The sequence below is a fragment of the Simochromis diagramma genome, unplaced genomic scaffold (assembly GCF_900408965.1).
Source record: "Simochromis diagramma unplaced genomic scaffold, fSimDia1.1 OVJJ01000585.1, whole genome shotgun sequence".
NCBI lineage: Eukaryota > Metazoa > Chordata > Actinopteri > Cichliformes > Cichlidae > Simochromis > Simochromis diagramma.
Window position 1 is genome coordinate 4364567 of NW_024387398.1, and position 25691 is coordinate 4390257.

Consider the following 25691-nt stretch of genomic DNA (forward strand, 5'->3'; position numbering starts at 1 on the left):
TCTGTCAGTCAGTCCAGCTCGACGGTAACGCGGGACTGGCTGCAGGTAAAGATCGTGGGCAATGTCATTATCCCCGTGATGATGTTTTATTGATATCATTGTAACACTGGAAGTGGCCCTCGCAGATCTGTCAAAAATCATTGCATTGTTTAGATTGTATTAAAATTTTATGAAGTGCAGCAGCACCCCATGCTGCTAACAACCCGATGTTGTTAGCCCAGCCTAGAAGTGACATTTTTCATCTTTCTCTGTGGTACATTTCCAAGAGACACCCACTGTTACTCTGTCATCACTGGATTCTTGTAAATCACAATGTGAAATAAAATAAATTTTTATTTTTAGTATGTACTACAGATACTGAAGGCTTATTTGGAAATATAAAATTGAATATAGGTACTCAGATATCTGGCTTATACTGCTTAGCGCTTAAATAAAAATACCTCTTAAATAACGAGTTTTTTAAATACCTTTGGTATTACCTTTTTTCTGGCATCAACTTATAAACTTAGGTCAAGGCTTTATTTACAAAGGCCCAAATCAAACTTTAATCTTTAGTATATATGGAACCCTTTATGATTTTCAAAACATGAACCATTCAGTAAACAGTAGAAACAGGGCTGTTATTCCAGTTTTGCAGTTTGGACACACCATGTTAAATGTAAAGACCAATCAGAAATACCAGTAACATTGCTGCACTGTGTGAAAGGAAAACAGCAACATGAGGTAAGATAAAGTGCTATCGACTGTGAAGAACAGAACCGGACAGATCTTGAAACTTCCAAACACTTGCAAAGAAACTGGATTTTTTTTTTTTACACTATTTGACACTATTTCTTTTCTAATCTACCAAAACAAACAACTGACAATTACATTAGTGTGTTTTCTTTTATGGAGTATGATCTTAACCTTGGCCCATTAGAAAAAAAATAATGAACCCAGCCCTTAAGAGTTTGGTATCCATCTCAGCGCCACACACAGTCACATTAGTAGCTAGGTCTGACCTTAATCATACAGTCCCATCAGAAACTGGCTGACCTTAACCTCCCAGGAGAACTCTCCTCATTCACACTCTCACTGGGACCTTCGGCTGCCCATTTAGTTCTTTAATTGTGGGAGGGGCCCGCTCAGCCACCCATTTCATTGTGTCCTCCCCTAAAAACACACGCACACAGTGAACAAATACATAGACAGGAGATGCACAGGAACACGAACCTATGTGCACGATGCATACACACACATATACAAAGGTTTACATCCACAAAAACAGATATTGCACCAGTCTTTGCACCACAGGGTGCTAACATCAACATATGTCCAAGTAACACAGCCAAAGGTGAATGATGTAAGGTTGCATATGCACAAACGTGAGTATATGTATGCAAAATATCAAATATCCAGATTTTTCTTTAATTTTCTGTTTGTTTATTTTTCAAAAGTTGTCAGGGTTTTATGCCTAAGACTTTTGACAGACATTCTCAGCTTTATCTGAGGTGTGTGACACTGCTCCCATCCACTCTGCAATTTGAGCAGTCTGTAAAGGGCAAAAAAGAAATCAATTCTACCCTGACAAATGTAAATAAGGTCTTATCGGGGCAGCAGCGATGCATCGACAGCATCAAGCAAGCAAATGTTCCACTCGCTTGCCTGTCATTTAACTACATCACTGGATCACTCTCCCATATTTTGCCCCGAGGACAAGCAATTCTCCATCACATATGAGCTCTGGTTCACATGTGTGGGTATGCGTGTGCATGTATAATAACGTGTGTGTGGCTCTATGTTTGCTTGTGGACAGTATCACTTTACATTTATTGAAATGAGCAGCTCTCCCTGGGGCACTTGTGCGAAAGCTGAGGCCTGCAGCCATGCTAGCATCTATCGACTCCCCAGGATTAGGGCTTCGCTGAGGCAGTCTCTCCCTCGTGGCCCCGCCGAGGTGACCCACACTGGGACAAAGTTCAGGAGGGGAGAAGCAGGGTGAGCTCTCCTGGGCACAGATTAGGGGGCCTTGACTTTCCCAGTGGACACATGAAAGTGCAAAATGATATGATGTGTCTTTGTACACACACAAACAGTCACATCAAACGGTTCAGATTTGTTAAAACAAAACTCCAATTAGGGGAATGTGTCACATGTGACAGGTAGATAGTAGTGTACGGATATTATGAAGAAAAACAGAAAAAACACAAAAAGGTAAGTGACATTTTCATATTAACACAATAATATGGGAATAAATGAATCAGGGGATAAATGAAATAATTGCAGTTCTTTGGTTTATTTAGTAGATTAAATTATTTTCTGCATGAACACTGATCTTAATTTTGTCACGTTTTTCTTTTCTGATCTACTACTTAGTTAATGTTCATATATACATTATCACTGCTTTGTATCAGCCATGCGCACTTTTCACTCAGTCCCGTTGCCCGGATTTATGCTAACTTTATGCTAACAAATCTTAAAGATACATATTAAGCTAGCTTAATTAATTAGCCTAATTTCTCCACCGCAAAGCAGAGTTCACATCAGAAAAACTACTCAATCAGCTAAGAGCATGAAAAATATAGCAAAGGCAGGTTAACCAGAGTGAGTAGTTTTTACTTTTTCTGTAGCTAAACTGAGAAGAAATGGCACTGTTTAAGTCCTGGAGAAGGTTAATAAAAAAAATGCACAAATGATGAACTACAGCAAAATAAATTCTTGTAAAAAGCTGTTTTTGTTTTTGTTTTTTATTCCAGGATTGTTGCAAGAAAAATCAGTAGATCAATGACTGTTTAGCAAATAAATCTATTCAATAATAAATGGCACAAAAATGTCTTATTATACAACTTTAATGCATGTGTGAAAAAATTGTCAGGCAGTCAGAATGAAAGACAGATGTGGATCTGATCTCAACGAGAGCATATGTGTAATTAGTGCTTTGAAGCAGAGTTTGAGGCTACTCCTTAAGTAAGACATTTCTTTAAAAAATTAAAAAACACCTACATTTGTTTAAGATGGTTCTTTGAGAGCAGGGTTCACTGATCTCTTCCTAGGGCTACTAATTGCATGCAAAAACTCAGTGTTCAAACAAGGCCATCTATTACACTGAGACTGAGACCAGGATATAGCAGTCTGTTTTTAGATGTTAAAGAAGTAATTAAGGTTTCAGAAATTTTAATTGGTTCTTTTGTTTCAAATAAGCCCCTTTGCCTTTGAAGCAACAATTAACAGAGCTACCACTTTTACTCATCTCAAGAATTTCCCACCAGCAACATTAGAGCCACAAAAAATATATACAATTTGGGGTTTTCTTTTCTTGTGTGCTTGCATATGTGCCAGTGTGTTTTCTGAAGCAGTGACAATCACATTTGCACTTCATCAAAAGAAATATCACAGTTTCTGTTAAAAGGCAAGGGGTTACATATGGGAATTGGCTAATCTGGGGAAGGAAAAGGGGAAAGCAAGGTACAAGAATGAACTCTTAAGTTGTGAAGTGGCTGTCTTGCCTCTGAGTGGTATCATCATCATCATCATCACCACACAAACCCCTCTCTTCTTCGGGAGTGGAGAGGCAAAATAATTGGATTCTTTCCCACAAATAACGCCTTCACCCCTGAGCTTAATTAACTAGACAGACTGCAGGGCCAGGGTCCATTCTCCTCCACTCTTGCCGGGCTCTTGGAGAAAAAGAGGAAAACCCAGCTGTTATTGCCCACTGGCCTTTATTACCATGGCTGAGTGATAATATAGGTTATTAGGGCAAGATGTTGTAAGGAATTGTATTTTTTTCATGAGCCCATATAATACCAATGTGCAGTAAAACTAGCCTATCTATCTATCTATCTATCTATCTATCTATCTATCTATCTATCTATCTATCTATCTATCTATCTATCTATCTATCTATCTAATTGTGAAAATCAGTTTGTATAATGTGTTTTATACGATACAAAATGACTCACAAACAAGTAGTCTCACGGTACAATAGCAATTATCCTGAGAGTAGTTTAGTCCCTCCACACAATCCTTTGGGGTGTCATTTGTCTTTCTGGGAAACATGAATGACACACCACTCAATATTCTTACAAATACAAGCTTTGACAAGTACTACAACAAACACAATGCCTCAACAATCCATCACAGGTCAGCCAAAGCTACAACACCATTGGTCAATAACAGTAAAAAACAAAAAAACAACCCCCCCCCCCCCCACACACACACACACACACACACACACCAAGTATGAACAATTTAAGGGAATAGTTTGGTGCTGTGTGTGGCTTTAAGGGGTTTACTTTATTACCGTGGGTGTTGTTTTATGGCAAAGTGCAGTGTGTGCACTACGCCCACAAGGCCCTTCTAGATGCCACCGTTCATATTATTACTCTTCCTAAGGTCCTTAGGGCCACTTTGTATGGAGGAGTTGCCATTTTGCTGTCACCGGTCCCTCCACAGTTCCCTTCATCTCCAAAGCTCCATGTTTGTTGTTCCATTCCCCTCTATATCTCCCAGAGGAGCACCCTCATTTTAATATAAATAGAACGGTTCATCATGCAGTGGCACAAACTTCCCCATGTTGCATTGCTCCAGTGGCATTAGTAGCAGCAGCAGATAGGAGGACATGCTGAGAGGAAGGAGCACCAGTAAAATACAGATAAAAAGCAAATATGTTTTGCTATAGTTTCAAACGGCCAGTCTAGTTTGTTTTGTCTGTGAGGCAAGAACAATTGCAATAAAAACACGATGCTGAATAGCAACAAGAAGTAGTACTTTGACGGCCAAAGAAGCTTTATTTCCAAGTGACTTGATACAAAGTACAAATTCAGCTTCTCTTAAACATAAGCTAGAGCAGCAATCAGTTCTCTCTTGTCAGTATGCCAGTGGGCTTGCACAGACATGAGGGATTTAATAGCTGACTGATAGGCAAACTGCAACTCTATTGAGAATTTTTCCTTTTTTATGTGTCAGATGAGAAAGCCGCCAAGATCTAAGAGAAAGCACTTCTTAGCCAAACTGGACCATGCGCGACTAGCACTAATCAGATGTGCACAGCTGTATCTGAAATGCCAGAGGGATCATTTCACAATACCAGCAGCCCCTCTCAGCTTGGGATTTATGTTCTCTCCTCTGTAGTGTTAAAGAGGCCTGAAAAGGCCAGCAGGGCTAGGACACAGCCCGGGGCACTAACTGCCAATGAGAAGCACTGACTTTTGCCTTGTGATTGGTGGACACTTAAAGCCACCACCACTGACTAATTGTGCTTCATCTGGGTGCAGGATCCATCGTGGCTAACAAGAAAGCACTAGAGGTCTTCATTTAGCTATCAAACCTGCTCTCTCCAGGGATGGTTGTGAGTGCAGCTGCTGTCCTCAGTTCTCTTCCAATCAGCACATCAAACGCCAACCCCAATTCATTTTTCTCCCTCCCTCGCTGTCCTTTCCCCTCTGCCTCGCACCCCCTCCCTTGCTCCATCTCCTGCGAGAGAGACAAAAAGGAGTAAAGTTCCAGGATGGTGGAACCAAAGAGCAAATAGAGACACAGTGGTGAATACTGAGCGGCAGCTTTAGCCCGGCCCTGCAAGCACTCTGGATTTAGCAGGATATTTATTCTTTTATATCCAGACAAAAGAGATTGCACATGCCCTCTTGTGCTTACTGGAGTCACCTGGTAAATCAGCAAAAGTAGCCCAAATATAATCAGATCCATTATGAAGACTGTTTAAAAAAAGCTTGAGATTAATCTTTTGCAATAAACAATGTGCAAGTGCCTGCCTAACCTTTGCATATTTTCAGCATCTGACATTTTATTTAACTGTCAGAGTTTCCATCTAAAGGATTTGATAACTGCTTATCCTAATAAAAAAAACCCCTTTTTTTTGTTTTCAGTCACAATTATTATTGAAAGTTATTTCCAGGTAGCTTAATTTTTACATCTTGGTTGGACTTTTATTTACAAGCTATTTTCACAGATTTTAAACATACCTCCTCTAGCACAAACTGCTTGACTGATTACAGTAGAACTGCAAGGTTCATCTTACACCTTCATCTTCATCTTGATCTTCTTGCCCTTTTTTAATACATGCAGGAATCCAATAACATTTAGCTCCCTGTCCTCTGTCAGCAACAGCTCATGTGTTTATTAAAAGCGTGGTTTAGCATATGCTTTGATTAGATTCTTAATTACAGGAAATTACCATGGTGGCACAAAAACTATATCTACGTCCTCCAGGAAATAAGAAGATATTGAGGGACTTAATTCCTTGATTATGATCACTTGGGCATAGGCTGTAAACACAAGTTGTGTGCAGTCTTGTACTTCCAAATGTTTGCAACAGTGCATGTGGTTTTGTGAAATGGTGGCATTTATCCATTTTATCATCAGATGTCATCTAATGAACAGAAAGGCATTGATGCTTGCATCACATGGGTACTTTGTCAGCTACAAAACTCCTCATTCAGTGATTAACCTTTTGCTACAAACTTAGATTTATATATGTATTTATGCTTTGTCATATAGTAGATTTTTATTGTTATTCTTTAATTATTTACGATCATTGCTTGAATTACATATCAATGCTTGCTGTTGTAGTTTTGACAAAAAAAAAAGAATTAAAGATGAGCAGTTTTTAAATGCTCTAAACAAACAGCAATATTAATATATGTCGAATTGAATTTCTACCTTGTCAATTAACTAAATTAATATAGATCTTTATATAAAGAATAATGATATTTGAGATACCATTGATTGGGAGTGAAACTATTTTCCTCTTTTTAAAAAGAAAGATTTAAGTTCTTGTAGTCAAAACTTTTCTTTATTTGTTGCTTTCATATTCCAATTACATGACATACATGGTAATTATGAGGTTTTCACATTGCTTTAGCTCTAAGTATTTTACAGTCCACATAGCAATAAAAGGTAAATTATTTTGGAAGTAACTGATGAGATTCAGATCCCTGGTATAAGAAAATGACTTATATGTGTAGCCTGCATATGTCTTATTGCAGGCTACACATTCAGTATGGCGTGACAGCAATAACAAGCAGGAGAAAATGAGAAGTCATATTAATAAATATAAATATGGTGCTTAAGTTAGCAAATTCATCTGCTTGTGAATATCAATCTCACAATGACGCATCTCCATCACCAATAATCAATAGCTACTAACTACTAGTTCAGTTTGGAGGCATAAAATAAATATTTGTGTGTTGTTGATGTGTGACAGTTATGAGTAGTAAAACAAAATGGCATTTCAACTGTCACGTTGTTAAAACACATCAAAGGAGATAATGAAGCTCTTGTAGGCAACTGGATGTCAAGTTATTACAGTTTCAATCAATGGACACGGTTTTAAAAAAGTCAATAAACATATGCGTAAATTGATTCTATCTGCTTATTATCATATAAAACAACCTGGTAAATATGCAACTAATTACCGGTGACACTTCAGTTTCAAATAACCTGTAAAATTGATGTTTAGTATGCCAAATTCACTGAATTCATAGATTTTTTTAAAATTGTAAATATGGGAAAACTGTTTGTCTTTATTAGTTTTTTCTGTTCTCTTTAGTTTTTCTTTTAATGTTTAAACCAAACTCATTTCTATAATTAAAAAGACTCCAAAATATTGACGGGTTTATGTAGAATATGTGTGGCAATATTGAATATTGTTGCTTTGGTTTCTTATTCCAAAATAAAAGAAATTATTTTACAAAATATGTGTTCCCCTAAAGGATTTATTAATATATCATGTAACTTAAAAATCTAAAAAGAAATCTAAAAATCTCAAGACTGTAGGTGTCACTATATGCAGATCACTGCCCTATTTGGCATGTGCATCAGCAGGAATCCACACTAACTCATTCAGCAATTTGAAGATGCCAACCGCACAACATGCCATCCTGCCATCTTTTCCAACCCTAATTCATGAAGCCACACAGATTTTCTCATCTAATCCCCCCTTTGCTCACGTCCCCATCCCGCTGGAGTTTGGTAATACGATCTGGAGAGATGACTGAATTCTCAATCAGTCCAATATCACCAGGTCGCTAGTCTCTTGCGTCTCTGGCTCTAACAAGATGAGCTGTCTTCCATTTGGGCTGTTAATGCCACTCTGGGCTTCATTTTGCAGATCTCTGATGTGCCACGGTGATATCATAGCCCTGGACTCAAACCTGCTTGTTGATCTTGAGATTACTGGTCGACAACAGGTTTCCCCTCTAAGCCCTGTCCATCCTAGATGGGGAAACCCAAGCGTGGGATGATATTGAGATGTCTTCCTCTGTCTCTTTCTCCCTCTATATTTCTTTCTCTTCTCCAAGGCTGTCCACAAGTGCTCACAGCTGCTGGCGCCACCGTGCCACTAAGCAGGTTTTAAGATGGGTCCCAGTCGAGCCTTCTCTCCCCCAACCAGGAGGCAGAGCCCTGGATCCAGACCTTTTTAAGTGATCATCCTTGTATCATAACAGATTAAGGGCTGCTGCTGCTCTGGATTAGACCTAATCTAACCTTTATCCGCTCCCATCTTCACCTGAAACTTACAGCGACCAGGAAGTCAATCGCCAGGCCCCCGTGATATACAGTGACACTGATCTTTCTTTTCGTGCTCTAATTATCAGGATTAGGAAAAACACTTTTGAGTAATTATTTTCACATCGGATAAACATTAGGCTTCCACGGATTTAGCTGAGCTTTCGCCCAACAAGATGCAGAGATCTGAGCAGGCTTACAAGCTCCAGACAGGCAGATGGAGATCCTTTCTAATCAGGAATAACCAACAAACAGGCAATGGAAGAAAAGGCAAAGAGATGAATGTCCTTTTTTTTATTTAAAAGAAGTGGATTTACACATCCAAGGAAAAACTGTACAAATAAAGGCTTGTCATAAGTATATTTACATTTCAGATAAAAGAGATGAAATTTACAGTAATTGTATGTTGTGTCTTTTGTAGTACAGGAAGACATCATACTCCTTTGTATGTCTTGGATTCCTGGAGTTGCTTCCTTAAAAAAATAAATAAATCTGGTTGCAAATGGATTTGCCAGACAAGTCACACATTTGGAGAATTTGTCTCAAGAGCTGAGAAAATGTGGGACCATGGGAAAAATATGACCTTCAGAGCTTGTTTGATATTATATATTATTTCAATCATACACAATTACAAACTGAAATCACATCATAGCACCAAACCGAGCCCCAGATAACCTTTTAAAGGGACAATTCCCTCAGAGAGGCGACCCCTGACCCCAGGCCTGCCAGCAATCTTCCACAGGATGACTTGGCCATGGTTGCAGGGGTTATATGCACCAGCCTATAACCTCACACGCACACATACATACAAAAAACACACACACACACTTTCTTGCTTTCTCTCTTTTTAACCTAAGTGTTTCCTGTCTCTCCCTCTCCCTTTTTCCATTCTCAACGTCAATACAGATGAATACAAAAACACACTTTATTAGTGTATTTATGTTACGTTTTGAAGCCATAGATGCCTATATTTAAATGAGCGTTAACATTTTAGCTGACAACATGATCAGGTGGCAAACATGTTCATTTTATATTTAAGATGAGCATTTTAACATGAAGTCTTTAGGGATCGATTCTCTTTTTTAGTGAGCCTCAAGTGGCCAATGAGGGAACTGCAGTTTTTGGCATTACCTCATTGCCTTTAATTTTCAGTCCGGAGGTTTATCACTCTTGAAAAGTACTATTCTTTGACTTTATTTAAGCATCAAATATCTCACATGATATTTGGGTTATTATATACATTCACTGGTCTCTTTGTTAGGTACACCTGCTCAGCTGCCTGTTAATGCAAATGATTAATCAGCCAATCACAACGAGTTCATGCATTCCCACGCAGATATATCTAGGGTTCGAAGAGAATGGCTTGAAAAAGAGACTAGTGTGTGTCAGTTCTCTGGGTGAAAATGCCTTGTTGAGGTCACAGGAGACTGACCAGATTGCATCAAGTTCATAATAACCCAAATAACCACTCGTTACAACCAAGGTAAGCAGAGAAGCGTCTGTGACTGCACAGCACATCAAACCTTGTAGCAGATGGGTCACAGCAGAAGATAAGACAAAGTACCACTCTTGTCAGCTAAGAACAGGAAACTGAGGCTAGAATTTACACTGGCTCTCCAAAATAGGATTATAGAAGATTTAAAAAAAACATTTCCTGGTGTCATGACTCTACCATTCACATGGTATGGTCAGTTTTTTAATAAACAACAAAAAAGCATGGATCCATCCTGCCAGGTGATGATGGTGCGGGGGATATTTTCCTGGTACACTTTGGGCTGAGTAGTACCAACTGACTGTCTATTAAACATTATTATTGGTGACCTTGTCTATCCCTTTTTGACCACAACATGTCCATGTTTTGATGGCTACTGCCACCAGGATAACATACCATGTCACAAAGCTTAAATCATCTCCAAATGGTTTCTTGAATGTCAGGATGAATTTACTGTACTGTAGCAATCACACGGTAGACTTGTCCACAGTTTCATGCTTTTCATCATAATCTTTATTCACACTTTTGTTTCTTACTCGGTTGCTGTACACACGGTCGGCTGCAGCTGTGGAGCCGTCAGCCGCACACACCAACAACAACAACCACTCTCAGGACTCTCGGTACAGATTTCAAAGCCGGCGAGGCATGATTGCAGATGCCGTGCAAGGATGTGGGATGTGGTGGAACAAATCAACAGCAACTGCTTGATGTTATCATGTCAATACGGACATGAGAAATATTTTTAGCATGTTGTTAATTCAATGCCATGATGGTATATATAAATACCTTTTAAAGTTCCTAAAACCACAAAAGCATTTTTGCGTTTTACTGGTTTTTAACTGACATCAGCATGATGGATGTTGATCATGGTGGGTTTGTATCACCTGTAATGGTGATACAAACCCACCATGATCTTTATTTAAACTGGAGTGGGCCCTGGTGCTGTATAATGCAGCTGTCACATGGTTGTAGTTACCTTAAACAGTATGTACCACAAAAAAAAAAAACAGAACAAGATACCTAAAACTACGACGATTTATTGTCCAGCTAATTCTCTAACACTCAACAGGAAATGACAATCCTGTTCTCCTCAACTCTGATTAATTCCACTGAAGTGTGGTGAAAATTTCTGTGTCGCTATTAAACCCTCGCTATCCTCTGACATCCCCCTGCTGCTAAAATGAAGACCTCTCGTGTCCACCTGCCCTCTGCCTTTACTTAGAACCAGATGTGCCGAGGCTTTGATGTGGACAAAACGTTTCGGGTCAGGGAGAGATGAAAACCCAAAGCTAGCGCACATGAAGCCACAACACACACAATACTCTTAGCCCATAGCACAAGTATCATGTAAAATTATGAAAAATGTGGCTTCTTTAACTTTTCGGGAACTCTGTGATCACTCATCTTCTGAGCAGTCAGATGTCCTTTTTTGTTAGATTCTGCTCTGGGTTTCATTTAAGCAGTGAAACCCTTAGAGGCAATCTATAACAGTGTAAAAGTATGAGTTATAGCCATTATTGTGTAATTTAGATATATTTCTCATTCAAAAAAGCACTGGAGCGGATTTATTCAGAATGAAGCATAACCTGAACTTACATGAGAGCATCCAAGAAGCTATCAGTAACACGCTGTATGTGCATGTAGATAGAGCTTTAAGTGGTGAATACATTTTTTTTTCAGTGTGCATGTGTGTGTGTTTGAGTTTTACACTAAGAAAACATCAAAATTAGTTCCCATTATCCCAAATTTATCCAAGTGCGAAATTTTTTATTTTTTATTTTATCAAGAATTACCTTTAGATACTGAATTTGATATATCATTCACTACACAGATGACGTATATGGTTGCACTGCCTGCAACCTTTCGCCACCTTCTCCTTTCCTGGTTTGCTTGTACACACTTTTTTTTCAAATAGTAATAAAATCTACCTAAAATGAGAACCCTCAGACTGTAGCTCAAGGCGAAGGCAGCATGAGAAGGTGAGTTTAGTGTTTTCCCAAAGCTCTGTTGGAGGTAAAAGCAGCTAGACATGCCACTGGGCAATGCAAGAAGGGAATTAAAAAATAATGCATTACTCAGTCAGGAAAGAAAAATCTTTTTGCTCCTTTGTTGGGCTTGGTGAGTACGTCTGTGAATACAAAGCTTGAAAGAATTCCTCTAACCTACATGTATATTTTGTGCCTTCACCTAGGTTACTGTCCCATAATTACCTGTTGTATATATGAAGGGCGGGTACGTTTGGTATGCTTATGCTGCACAACAAGTGACAAAGGAGTGAAAAAGGTTTAGGTTTAGCACAGAACCAGTTTATTTCAACATGTACCAAATACGCAGAGAAGTACTGCTGTACTGATAGTAGGAACTGACCCCCAGAACATCCAACATGAAGCTTTAATAGCAGATAAAAAATCAGTGCAGTGAGATTAAAAAAAAATCTAAAATGTCCACAGCGGCTTGTGGCTTTGTGTGATTTTACCTTACAGAAGAACTCACTATTACTGTATAAGAGGCAGACACTGTTGGGGAATCTGTTGTGAGTCTTTTCCAAAGTTCAACAGTGAGAGGACAAATTGCAAACAGACTGTCTTATTTAGCTGCTGGTTTGGTTGCTGGAATGTGTCCTTTTTGGTGAACTACAGAGGTAACCTCTCACAAGTCACAAGTCATAAGCTGAAATTAAAGGCAGTTTGTTTTCTATGACTGGGCTTGATTAGCAAAGGCAACATTCGGTGCACATGCAACATTTATAAACTTTCTTAAGAGCATAAGTGCAGTTTACTTAGTCTCTTGTCGCAGAGGCAAAAGGTCAGCAAGAGGCTGATGTTTGGAGAAGCACATTAAAAGTTGGTTTACCCCTCAAAGTTATTTTTGAGACTTTATTGACCACAGCTGGTTTCTTCATGATCAACACTATATAAGACAAGGAGATTAAACCAGCTTTGGCAAATTATCACAGTCAACAGACCTGTGGCACCTACATGAACATACAGTACACTGTGACAAATGTGGCGATGGATATTTTTTTGCTCTGCAGCAACACAACAGTGAGCATTCATAACAAAAGAAGCGACATTAATCTATGAAACAACGAACAAGTATACTTCATCGACTTAGTATTGTACTACCATTGAGTGAGGAGAGAATCACAGTTGGCAGGTATTCTCAATTTTTTTTCTGTACTGGATTTCTGATATTAAAGCAGCATTGCAATTTGTGTTAACCCTTAATCATATGGATGCAGTACCTTTTATGGTTAAAATAAAACTTTGTGATGCTTCCTCATACAACCCATTGTAAAACTCCTTTTGCATATTATGTAAGTGTTTATTCTCTGGTTCTTAGAAATTTAAGGTTAACTGATTCGAGAAAAAAACAATGTAAATTTAGCTGTCTGTATGTTTGTTCACTGCATCTTACCCACAGTCTATTGGCATAGAAATCAGACAAAAATGAATGAAAATTAAGGATCACAGTTGGTATTCTGAATTTTTTTTCCCGGTCCTGGTATTCAGAATTTATATTCATAATTAATATAGTCACAATTCAGTCAAACAACTAGATAAAAATCGATTAAAAAAAAAAGATCCAAAAGATGCTTCTCAAGAAAAATTTGCAAAAATTAGGGAATTTCATCATCTACAGTATACAATATCATCTGGACGAATAGTTGCATGCAAGGACAAGATCAAATTGGATGGAACTGTGAATAAGTTTATTGGATAATCCATTGCTTTCTGGTATCACTGCATGAAAAACAGTGAGGATATTGCAGGGAATATTACTGCACAGACTCTTAAAACTCTTTATAACTATTGTCATTGGACACAGTTTATTGCTTGATGCAATTAAAAGCTGTAGCATGCAAAGAATGAGAAGGACCATTTACCACACACTTAAAAATCCATCATCTCTGGTAGTACAACTGCGCATAAGTGGACATTGCAAGAATATCTTCATCGCTTCCTCTACTGTGCTTCTTAGGAACAACACAACTCCCCAAGCAACCAAAGGAAAATAATATATTAATAATATATTTTATCTCTGTTAATTACCTAATTCGTGTGTGTATATCAGCTCAGTCTGTGTTTGCCTCTTGCTGTTATTCACAACTGCACTTGTCTTGTTCAGCTTCCAGTCTGGTCGTAGTGCAAATTGTCTCCTGCTAACGGCAGGGAATCTACTGCTGGACAGAGCAGTGCTGATAAAGCTGCAGTTGGACCTGCCAAACAAGCAAATGAAAAATATAGGGTAGAAAAGGATATGTAAAGCTGGACACATGTCATCAGTGATGTGGGGTGGTGCTTCAGGCTGATATCAATATTCTTTCCTTCTGATTTTGTTGGGTTTACTTAACACATTCTAGCACAACAGAACAAAAGCCATTTTAACATAAAAGCAAAAAAAATAATTAATAAATAATTAATGAATAATTCCTCAAACCAGGAAGTGTTTCAATTCTGAGTAACAGAAAATTCTTTCCACCTTTCACACTGAATATAAAGGTAGAACAAAGAACAAACATTTAATCACAAAGTTAAAGATGTTAAAGAATTACAATCCACATTTTCTCACATCCAAATCCATCTGTCACATCTACCACAGCTTGATCCACTCATCATCAACAGTAATTTGATTTTTCAATTGACGATGACAATGATGGAGATGACGATAATCCTCACTATGCATTCACAATGGAATATTTCCCAGTAGCCTATATTGATCGGTACTGTTATTTGCCAAGAGGATCAGTCTAATAATTAAAATCTAAACACATTTAGCATCTGACTTTGAAGCTTTTATTACCTCTGATGGTTCAGCAGGAAAAAGAAAAGGTCAGGTTGAGGAAGAGAGGAACGGATGGCCATTGAGTTTGACAGCTCAGTTTGTTTTGGATATGATAGACTGATTAATTATATAAAAACAGATTAGCTGGTGATGATCTTTTTATTGCTGGTGTATTCCTGAAATTACAAAAGGTTATAAATGGGTAGTTGGCTATGCAAGGCCAAGAAGTTGTGTTTTATATACTGACACAATTGCAATTAAAAACTAAAATAACGAAATGTAACTGTTGTTGGAGTAGAAGCAATGTAATAATTTTGCTATGTTCAGTCAATTTGCAATGAATGCAAAACAGCAAACAAAGATACAAACACAGCAAATGCAACTAATAAATAACATTTGTCCCTCAAACACGTCTAATAAGATCATAACATTAACACATCAGAAGTTTAATACATCCCATATGACAGCTTGTTGCCAAACTGAAAGCATATGCTGCAAAAACTGCCCATGCCTTTATAAATTTTCAAGTTAGACATAAATAAAAGGTTAAATTTGTCATATTCTGTCCCTGCGAAAGCAATCAAATTTTTACAGGACTGACTTATTTCCAATCAACGCTTTTCTTTCCTTTTCCAAGCTGTACAGAGGCTGTTTGGGTCTGCTCTGCTAAAGATGAGCAGGCCAAGATAAATGGCTTCTCCTGCTGCTATTTGGCAACTGAGAGCCCCAATGGCTCCCTGAAGATGTAACACTTATGAACTACAATGAGGTGGCAGGGCTTTTCAGAAGCCTAACATGAATGTAATAGAAAAGTCCATCCTGAAAAAGCAGCTGTCTAACTCTTGTTGAAGGGAATGCAACAAACTTCCAGTAGCTGCCAGAGGTCAAGGCATGATGCGGGGGGACATCAGTGAGTATCACGACAATACTTTTGCTCACAAAAACAAATAAAGCTAGCGGTTTATCACCTATCAACATAACACAAGTTGCTGAAAACGCTTTAAACAAAGCAATTAATTTTTGCTGTCATATGATAGACATTTATTATATCTTAAAAGAAAAATGCTTAAAAATGTGTTATTTAGGATGTTTTATATATCAACACTAGTAGTGAATGTGATATATTTAACAGAATCCTACATCAGGTTAGAGAAAGGCTTTGTGTTGTTTATTTTGAAAGATAAAATATATTAAATCGACTGCAGTACTTGGGATAACAAGTGCTGTGTTTTAAAAAAGATGTCAAATTTTATAAAAGATAATTGTGTTTAAAAATTTTGCAGGGATACACTTTACAGGGATGATCTTTTTAAGGAGTAATTCAGTACTTTGAAAGATGTTCACATTGTGACAGATTGATACAGCTGTTCTTTGTACTCACTATGCAAGAGTAACAGATTAACACAGCACAAGGCTAATTACTTTTGGATGTAGCTTAACACTTTCAGTACACAAAATGAAAAGAGTGGCACAAATGTTCTTATTTAATTCTCAACTACAAAATAAAGGAAATTATTTCTGAAAATATTTCATTTAAAACTGGACTTTCCATTTCATCACAGAGCGCCGTAAGAGCATACAGTGTGCTGCAGACAACCACAAATCAAGAAAACATTTCAGCGCTCTTATAAATTAACAGCATGGCCATGCGCTTACTAGCAAACACAAGCACTCCCCTGGGGTAGGCAATTTGAAGGGGGAGAGAGGGCGACAGTGCATCAGGCCACTGCTTGGACAGATCAAATCGACCTTAAGGACAGTCTAGTGTGAGATGCAGTAGAAATTGATGGCCACGTGTCAATGAGATAGAGACAATGAGGGCGAAAGGTAAATGTCCCAGGGTAGATGTTTGTGCACTTACATCGCTGTAGTTTACACTGGACCTCTTACTGTCTATGTGTAAATCATGAATATTTCACACACTGCCACTGTTTAAGACCTCTCTGGAGTGATTCTACCTATTTTATTAAGCAATTACAATTTGTACATTTCATTGGATATGAATATATGACGTGACACTGGAATGGATCCTTTCACATGTGATCGAACCCAATGATGGATGTAGCATTACTAATCAGATTCATTGTGACAGTCACTGGGGAATTTAACCTGGGTGAAGATAGATAGATAGATAGATAGATAGATAGATAGATAGATAGATAGATAGATAGATAGATAGATAGATAGATAGATAGATAGATAGATAGATAGATAGATAGATAGATAGATAGTTTTTTAACTGCACATTGGTATTATATGGGAAATGAAAAAAATACAATTCCTTACAACATCTTGCCCTAAAAACCTATATTATCACTCAGCCATGGTAATAAAGGCCAGCCGCCCTTTTGTGTTTTGACCAAAATATAAGCGCACCCTGTCATAATAAACTTCATTTGACCAGCTAGATGAAGGAAGAAATCAACCTGATTCCCAGATGTGTCAGACCCCCACCACAACTCTCCTCCCAGTTATTCCTGTAACCTCAAGACTATAAGGAAATGAAAAAGGATTAGTGGAACTCTGAATCAACGAAATGACTTTAAATGACTTCTTTGGGTAGCCACAGGTCAGGCACGCTGCATGTTTAAGTTGACATTTCAATTGTACAAGTAATTTGCATTCTATTTGACTCTAAATGACATCTCCATATTGAGGATTCCAGCTGATTTCTTCAGTTCAAAGATGAGCCAGAAACATGGTTTAATCAAGGTGTACAGGACTTCTGTGAATTTCTATCTCTCTCACACACACACACACACGTGCACACAAAAGCGTCTAACAAGGCGAGGTCTTAACTTCAATCAAATTCTTAATGGACACATTAAGAATTTGATTGAATCACTACACCTCACATGTACATTCAGCCAGTGCACCATACTTGTACTAGTAATATAGCTATCTGGTGGAAATTAGGAAAAAGAATAGGTAGGGAATGGCTGCTTTGAAGTTATCGTATTAAGCCAGTGAGATTTAAATCCTGTTGCTAAGATACCTGGTAATGTCACTGAAACAAAATTATGATTGATTGGAGTTCATGCATGGATTCACATGTTTTGTCACAGGAATACTAAAGGTGTTCATTGGTGTACAATATTATTGCTGATCTACAATAGTATTATTGTTCAATATGGTAAAAAATGACAAGGGATATTCATTTTTTATTGGTTCATCAGGTAAACATCAACAAAAGATATGTGACTATATAAACCCAGTTGTATAATCAAAACCTCATCATTAAACTCCCTTTATTTTCTGAGTAGATAGCAGAACGTGAAAGGTTTTAGCTATTTCTATTGCAAATCAAGCCATTTCAATGATTTTCATAAAACAGTCAATATAAGGGGCCTGATCTGTCTGAACACAAGGGAAATTACTTCAGGTGCAGATTTGCCTTTTTATGCAAGAAAAATAAAGACACAGTAATATAAAGCAGTGGAAGTGTGTCGTAAGTCGTGACAGAAATCCTTCTTACCGACAGATCTGATTGCCTAGACTCTCTAACTTTTAAAAGTTAAAGGAATATATTGTGGCCGGGTGTGATTTTGTAGGTAAGTACTACTGTGGTAATCTTTCAAAAGAAAAGAAATGAACGAAATTGAACATATGACACGAGAAATAACTTCACCTACAAACATTTGTGTAAGAGTCACTTATACAGCATGGAAACAAAATTAGATCATTTATGTTTTTCCCAGACAAATCTAATGTTGTACCTGTATTCATATTCCTGCAGTTTTACTATATTTTTGATATATGACAAGACACAACAGACAGTTTGTGCCATGATATGATTAATATCCTCCATAAAATAATACATCTCACAGTATAACAACATATACCAAAGAGATAATTTACTACAGACCTTCTCATTCAAAATTTAGAAATCACAGTTAAGCACCTCATATAGAAGCAGTTCTGCAGTTGCATTCTTACCTTCTTCTTCTTTATAGAACTGGGTACTTAGTTGTCACCTTTCTATCATTTTCTCAAGGTCAGAACATGATGGGTAGATGGCCAGACGCGAGACAGAGGTAATGAGTTTGGAATGGCATTTAGAGCAGTGAGAGACTCGAGACACACACCTGACTCATCACTCCATGGATTCAGAAAGAATAGTTTTAATGAAAACATACGGCTTAGTTCTTTATTCTGTGTGAGCATTTACCGCTGGAGGAAAGGGCAAGAATTTGTGTTTCAAAGAATGCACATACTAATTTTTGTTTTTTTAAAGTGTTTGTTTTTTGACTAATTTGATGCGATCAGTTTGGTTTTAACATGAGCCGAAATGTAGTATTTCTCAACAAAGCATCTCTATTTTAGGGATCTTTTGTATTTATTTGTCCTGCATACTAAAGGAAGCTCTTGTTGACTTGCCTACATCAGAGCTATTGCAATAGTGTTTGAGTGACAGCATCATGTGCAAAAAACAATAAAAACACTTTTCAGATTCTGAATTTCCACTAAATCCTGTTCCCTTGTGGAATAATGTTAACTTGAGGCTGTAAAGAAATTACCAAATGCTGCTGCTTTTAATCTTTATATTTCTCTTTTTTTCTCTGCTAGTCTCAGTGCAACAAGACAGAAAATGTATTTAAGGCAATTATGCCTACTTCATTTGGGGAGAATAAATGTGTTTAAGATGCAAAAACAATTAAAGACATCAACAAAAATGCCCCCTTTCCATGCATTCTACAACAATGTTTGTTCTTGTAAATGTCCTGTTATTCCCCCGTGCATGGATTTGTTCTCATGGGCCACAGTGAGAAGAGAAGCAATCATGATTGGGATGCCTATGAATGAAAGATAGTTTTTAAGTGTCCTGTCGCAGCACTGGGGACACCAGGAGAAATGTTATTCCAAGCCTTTTACTGCACTCAATCTCTGCTCCGCTCTGCCATGAGGGGAGAAAATGCTTGTTTACCAGGAAGCCAACTGGCCTCCCTGATTGCTATCCCAATGGTAATGGCCAAGGATGAGGGAGATCAATAGCTATCTGCACCCATTCCTAAAGCAATAACATTCAATAGGAAAACCCATTTACTTTTACTTACCTTTGCTTTATTTTGTTTTAACATAAGGACGGCCAGTTGTGATGAAGATGGGGTTTGACTGGACGGCAGGTTTTGGATCTATTACTGCTATGTTGCTTTTTTAATTAAAATTTAGATTTAAAATGAGTAAAATAGTGAAGCAGAGAGAGAAAAGGATGCAATGGGGAACTCGTCAGTGCATTTACAATAGAATCCCAGTGTGACCCAAAACACAGCATCTCGACTTCTGTGTGGTTGATATTCCTGGTTGCCTCGTTTGACCTTGAAGTATTGACAGAGATGTAGAGCAACAGCTTTTGTGTTATAGCCACCCAATGATCGGTGTCTTATAAGAATAATTCCAATTTATGGCTTCAACAATACATAAGAACATTAAGTCAAATATTAGTTATTCTTTCTATTTTCTTTCATAAAACACAATTTGTTTCCCAGACTGTTAACATATACGACATCATAAAGACTGGTTAAATGCCAAGTGTATGTGTGTGTGTGTGCATGTGTGTGTGATATTGGTCTCACTTGGTGAAAACAGGAAGTTTAATAAAAGCTTGTGTGTTCTGTTGAACTTGCCTTGGAGCCAGTTCACAAATCCTCCAGTAGTCAGACCAGCCAGCTCTCCCAGGTGAACCACCTTCAAATCAAATTATTCCCAGTGCTCTCAGATTGAAGAAAATTTTTTTTTATAAAATTTAGATTTTTTTTGTTAAAAGCGGATTCCGTATTTTATTTCACTATCACTTTTCACTTGTTTATTGAACCATTGCGTTCCAGCCTTTTTTCCCAGTCTGTGTTTTTCCGGATGCAAGGTGAATTTAGTTTCTCTGTCTTCTCGATTCTGCTGCTGTTGTTTGACTCGATCTCCCAAACTAAACACCCGTTCTGGCTGCCCTCTGTATAACCTTGCATCTAACTCCAAAGACTTCCACGAATCCGTCACAAAGCTTCTGGGAATGATATTTCTTTATTTTGGCACACCACTGACCTGCTGTAGATATTTATTTTCTTTTTTTAATGGCATTATCACATTCACTACGAGTGTGGATAGTTTCTGGATACTGTTGTTACTGGTATGTCAGAATGAAATGATGTTGCATCTTTGCTATACAAAGCAGCCTGCTCACACTGTGTTATCTTACATTTGAAATGCTATCACCATTTGAACTAGGGTAATTTCCTATAACCTTTACTGTTGCTGAGTACATTGGAGAAAAAAGGATTTAATTTCAAACTTTTAAACCTTTAGCTTGATGTCACATGGCAGTAGAGTCAAAGGGGCTTATATATACTTAACCTGCTGCTTAAATGAGAAAATATGTACATTTCTACTACTGCATTCAGATCATTTTAAAAAGTGGGGAGCATTAAGGTTAAATTCCAGCACTGGTTTCTTTATCTAGAATGAGTATTAAAATGTAAATGTTCTGTTTTTGTTTTTGTTCTTTTGTTTTTTTTTTTTGTGGGGGGGGGTATAATTTTATCATTGATCACCCATGCTGATATTTTTCACAATATAAATAAGCTGCATAATGTGAGGAGAGGTGCCAAAGCACTTTAATGTGTAAGAATCATGGTTCTGCCTTCGCACAACAATTTTAATCGTGCGATGTGTTGAGATTCCCCAAACTTTTCTTTGTAAATGTAATAACTATTTTAATGAGTAAAAGTTATGCAGTAATAACCTTTATGAAATAAACTGTAAGAAAATTAAATATTGGGAATATGACAAATGTAATCTCTCTTACTGCTACTAACATAAATTATCATTTTGACAAGCAGCCTCAGCTGTAAGTAAATTCAGTGCCTCACTGAGCTTCACCATAAAAGGTTAGGAACACTTGCAATTAATCATCCTGTATCTGAACTGCAACAAGTATTGTTTCCAAATTTATCATGATGCCAGGCCTTTGCAGGCATCTGTGTCTCACATCATGCCATCCAAGTGTCCACAGTAGGAGACATGGGATGTCAGCTGTAAATTAGGTGGCACACAGTGACCCCCCGCTGTTCCAGCTTTGGTTAATCCGAGGCAAGGCATGCAGAGGACACAGCAGGACACATTAATCCCTGTGACTTAGGTGCTCAAACACCATTTATGTAATTCATACTGTACCCCAATTTGCAGATGCCACAAGTATGTACATTTGTACGACTGACCCCGCAGCAAATCGATTTAGAAATGTTGGACACATTAATACCAGCGTCCAAAAAGGAAATGAGAGTCCTCTCAGTGCTAGTGTCTTGCTTTACTTATTAAGCTGATGAATGGAATGCTGAAGTAGTTAGCATTAGTAGTAGTAGTAGTAGAAGTAGACTTAGTACTGTTGCTGTTGTTTATTTGACTGAAGTGTTTATTTGATGTCAAATTTGCTGCCTTAGGGGCTAACCCTATTGGCAGTAGCTTAAAATGAAATCTTACCATCAGTGGATTTTGCACATGCGCTTCAACTTTGCAGCATTTTGAGTTTCTTTGAGGTGATATCAGTTTTTGTATTTTACAGTCTTAGGAACAAGCCTGTATGCATTTTAGAGTGTACAAGCTACTGTAACATGAAAGTTGTTTAGCAGAATCATGCATAATCTCATTTTAAGAGTATCAATCAGGTATTGAACTGAAATCTTTTTCCCTCATCTATTTATGACTCAGGGTTCCTAATTATTTCTATTCTATAGGTACTCAGTGAAAAAAATAAATAGTACCCCAAGTAGAAATGTATTTCTGTGTCCACATTTCTGTCTCTCTGTATTACAGCCTTCATAGCGTCAACTAAAGAGTCATCCAGCCGTTATCAGCATAAAGCTTCCTAAACAGCTGCAGCCTTCCACCGAGAACCCTGGGACAGCTGGCTGTCCACACAAACACATACACTGTGTCACTGCAACACGCACACAGCCATGCACACATTTCCTCACAGCCGCTCTGCAATCCTCTTGTATCTATCCCAGGTGGAATTGGGTTGAACAATGGTATGATGGGAAGGGTGTTGTTTGGTGGGCTCGCTGGATAGTGGAATCCTCCCCAAGGTGACCTCTGAAGTGTGGTGGGGGAAGAGTTGAGGGCTTTGATGGTGTAATGGACTGGTGTCACTCTGGCCAGAGATGCTCAGGAAAGTAATGATAACATATTAAAGCTGGGAGGTAAAAACTACCCCCACTTCCAACACACACACACACACGCACACACACACACACACACACACACACACACACACACACGCACACACACACACACAAGCACAATTTATTTTTGTTATTTTTTTTATCTTCTCATTGCTGGAATTGAAAGTTAACATGGGCATTTTGCTGTATGTATTTATGTGAAATTCATGACCTTTAGCCCTTAAAAGTCAATTGAGTTAGATCAAACATTCATGGGAATCAATGATTAAAGAGAGGGAAAAATATTTCTATTCCACAAACACACCCCAAACATTTTTCTTCATGTTTAAACTCAATTTATGTATTTTTATCAAGCTGCACTGTCACAAAGACAAGCTGCAGTACAATTGTATTCATGTGTACAATATTAGAAGAACAATTACAAAAACTATAGGAATGCACATTTTAAAACTGTATAAAGAAATCATTTTCTCCACTTTTAAATTGTGGATTAAAAAACAATGCATTGTAAACTTTATGCGGACACACATTTACATGAGAAATTTATGCAAACACGAAATTATGCAAGCAATTATGCAACTGAGGTTCTGTAAAAGTAAACAAATTAGAGTTAAAGACATAAAATCTGTGTATACTCCTTTTAACAGTTGGACCAAACACAATTTGAAACAAGGCACAAGGGTAGAGTATGAGTAATTAGCACATGCTGAAAATATATGGCTCATAAATCTGGCAATACAGTATGTCAGCGAGGCTGCACAAACTTATGAGATCCATATAACACTAATTACCTTGAAATGAACCAAAAGTATCTTGAACTTTCATATATATTGATCTTAATTATTTCGGCCCCAGAGGGTTCAACACTCACAAAGTGAAAACAGAAGAGCGTTTCTGCATCCCTCTCCCCTCCTCCTTCTGACAGAGATTTTGCTCTCTTGGTGTGGAGGTGTTCAGAAAAAAAAAGAGGAAAGGAAAAATAGCCTGGGGCACCTGGCAGAGGATTTGACCTGTTCCCTTGCAGTCAGAGGCAGAGAGGAAAAAAACGCACTTTTTCCCACACAAGCCATATTCAGGTCTACAGATTAGAAAGTGAAGCAGTGCCCCTATAGGTAGAAGCCGCCGTCTCTCTGAGTATGTAGGTGCGTGCAGTGTGGAACAATCCGGACATTGTGCCGACCCGCCCTGTCTGCTCTCAGCTTACACACCCAAAATTAGATAAATAATAATAACGATTTCCACGTTTATCAAGAGTCCCAGAGTCTACCACGTAACGTTAATTTACTTTCAGTCTTATGGTATCAAAGCTAGTCACGCGATGGTGTGTTAACCCCCTTGATGATGTATTAAGTTGGATATATAATGTGCTATAACAGGAAAGTTCACCCATATGAAAGTTCTCACTATCCAGTTGTGTTTGAGTCATTCAGCTGTATTTGTTGAAGAGCTTCCAGTTCTCAGGCATAGATATCTGCACTAAAAATGATAGTTTTCAAAACAAAGATATGAATTTGTCTTCATAAAAATACTTTATTGCATCAATGTTAACCTCATCAAAACAGTTCTAGTTTAGAGTGAGGGGTATAATTAATCAGCAATTCACATGCTGTTTATGTACAATCTGATTACAAGCAATCTTACTTTGTATTATATGATTTATGATTTAATATGACAGAAAAAACAAACTTATTCCAACAAAGGAGAGTTCTTTTATGTGAATGCTGTTTGACAATAACTCATGTTTTCCACAATGGCCTTGGTACCATGGGATAACACTCCAATTTTACCGCATAGCAATGCACAATAACCATATTTCATATTTCTGAGAAATAGGCACATGGAATCGCTGACAGTGTTTTTCCTGCTCTGTATTTTCATGGTGGAGTTGTGCCCGATGATGGTTATGATAATTTGATCTGAGAAGACAGAGATTTGAACTAGCAGAAAGAAGGATGCAAATCCCTCAGTAAATCCCTACACTATATAGCTCCCAGCCTGCTGGGAGAGTTTAATATCCACTGGAATGATTAAACTGAAAAGGTGAAACCACCATTGTAGTAATAAGAAGTAGGACTGTGCAACAGGGGTTGGGCAGTGGGCTAATAGCTTGCACTGCAACTCTGGCCTCCAGTGTACATAGACAATCGAGAATGCTAATTTTGCCATCCTTTTTTATTCCCATCTTTTCCCCTTTAATAATTCAAGTCTACAGCTGTACATCAATCAAAGATGGGAAACAAAGATGGGAACAATCCTTACGATTATTCTATTCATTTAATGTTTATGTGTTAGCTGAGAATTTAATAATAATTTCTATGTTTAAAGATTGTTTTGCTATTTAAAATACAACCACTTACAAAATAACAGAAAAACTACTTTACTACGATACTATTTTGAAGTTTATGGGCAATATTATAAATTCAGCACAATCTGTACAACTCATCTGTCATCTTTTTTTCTTAATCTATAAAATTTTTCATACTCTTGAAAACTCTATTACTTACATCCCAATGTACCTCCTCATTACAGTCACTCAATAATAATTAGAGACAGACAAAAAGGGGTGTGTGGATACTGGTTGCAATGCCAAAAAAGAAACGACTGTTTAATTAAAAACACTGTCATAAATTGAGTGGCGCAATTAAATGATACCATAAGTTGACACAAAACTTTAAGCTACATTTTAACAAAGCAAAATTAGGAGTTGGCATTGCTAAAGCAAGGTAAATAAAAAAAAA